Source organism: Microtus ochrogaster, unplaced genomic scaffold (assembly GCF_000317375.1).
Source record: "Microtus ochrogaster isolate Prairie Vole_2 unplaced genomic scaffold, MicOch1.0 UNK93, whole genome shotgun sequence".
NCBI classification, from domain to species: domain Eukaryota; kingdom Metazoa; phylum Chordata; class Mammalia; order Rodentia; family Cricetidae; genus Microtus; species Microtus ochrogaster.
Window position 1 is genome coordinate 13,302 of NW_004949191.1, and position 2,112 is coordinate 15,413.

Genomic DNA, 2,112 nt, shown 5'->3' on the forward strand with positions numbered 1-2,112 from the left:
AAAAGCAGCATATTCCAAACACTGTATGTAAAAGTATGCTGAAACTAAACAATTAAAATCATTAAAGAGGATTTGGAAAAGATGAAAGAAAAAGAAGGTAATAGTCCAGATTTTGATCAATGCAACTCATGTTTAATAAGTAAGTGATCTTTACATAATTTTGAATTAAAACAGTATAAGCATAAAACAGTAAATAAAATTGATTCCTCTGAACGAAGCCCTTACATTGTTATTGTGGACTACAATGAAAAAGTAAGCAAATGTGTTAAAAAATATGAATTTGCACTTAAAACTTTAAAGAATAGGTCGTGTTTTGTAAAAGGTCAAGATAAGACAAACAAATATTGAGTAACTCAGATCTCAAATTGGAGAACATAGTATGTATGATTCATATTCACATTAAACCAATGTCTGTTTTATTCTTGCCTATTGAACCAAGCTTTCAAAACACCATAGAAATGGTATTGTTTGCTAATATTCAACAAATATAAAAACTTATGTCAAAAAATTCTTTAAATTTTAAATATATACACTGTTTTGTATATATTTTATATATGCCATGTGATAAAATACAAGTCATATGCATGTTTCACAATAAAATTGCTACTATAACAGAATAAAGTATGTATACAGTTGCTTCACATGTGTATCCATTTTTCTTCCATTGTCATGGACAGTTGTAGTGAACATAATTAAGAATTTTCTCAATGTAGTAACTATCCTCAAACACACTCATTTTATTTATTATACTTTATAATTTTAAAGCTGTTTACTGAAGATATGTATTATACTGTTTTGCCTACATCGGCCCATCTTCTATTTTTGTAATAACTCTCAACTTACTATTCTTATTCTCAATATTTTTGACTTAAGAAAATACCTTGTAGAAATTAGAATGATATCCTAGCCAAACTCTCTGGGAGATAAAACAGATCAAAGTGCATATCATCATTACTGCCTTGCCAGTAATTGTCATGGTAATAAAGTCAAAATAATCTGTACCTTCTTAAGTTCCTTTCCACATACCTTATATCTTTATCTCAAAAAATATGATCGTCTTGCTTTCTAATTGTTTCATTAGTATCTAGACAAGGGACCATAAAATTATTGCATAGCTTGTAACACAGCATTATTTTAAAGGAAATAAAAAATGGTAATGAAATTCACTGCCAGAATGTTCATATCAAATGTTATATTAACCATCTAAAATTAGTTTATAAACTCTTCATCAACTTTGGTTCATGATATTGAGTTTCCAAGAAAAAAAAAGACTAGCAATTTCTTTCATGGGAAAGTTTAAAAAATGTTCATCTTTCTCTCTTGACTGTAATAGTTTATGCTAAATTGATTATTATTAATTTACAATTCTGCATTTAGCTGAACTAAACTATAAACATGGGTATTTATATGTATTCATAAATAGTGAATAGCCAATCACATTAATTTGCACAGGGAATATAGCCAATTCATTTAACATAAGGATGGAAAATGTATGCTTTTGGAAAATTAATTGGATAACTACCTGACATTATGTTATGACAACTTAACTTTATATGAGGAATAATAAAATATTTTATGAAGAAAGTTTTTATTTCCATTATATGTATTTATGTTAAACCAGAGGTGAATACATCAATTATAGTATGTGATGATTATTCTTCATTTTAAATATTAATAGACTAGGAATTACTCAGCACATTGGTGAGGGACTGAACTGTAGGTCTACATGCAGATGTTTCCAGATTAATTAAAACAAAAACAAAATGGGATTCATGTAGGTGACACCTTCTCATGGGTTGAAAGACAATTGTAGAAGACTAAAAATGAAAGTGACTAAGCAGGCAAAGTACCCTGTAGCACAATTAATAAAAACCCAGAGACAGAAATTGGGGTTTAACCTGAAGGCCAGTAAGGAAAAAGAGCCAGCTACTGGCTCTTATATCTACCTCAGTCCTAAATGGCACTCCTGCCTCCAGATATCTCAGAATGAGACTGTGTGTGAGAGCTCTCTCCTCCCATTTATTTATTTATTTATTTATCTATCTATCTATCTATCTATCTATCTATCTATCTATCTATCTATCTATCTATCTATCTATCTATCTATCATTT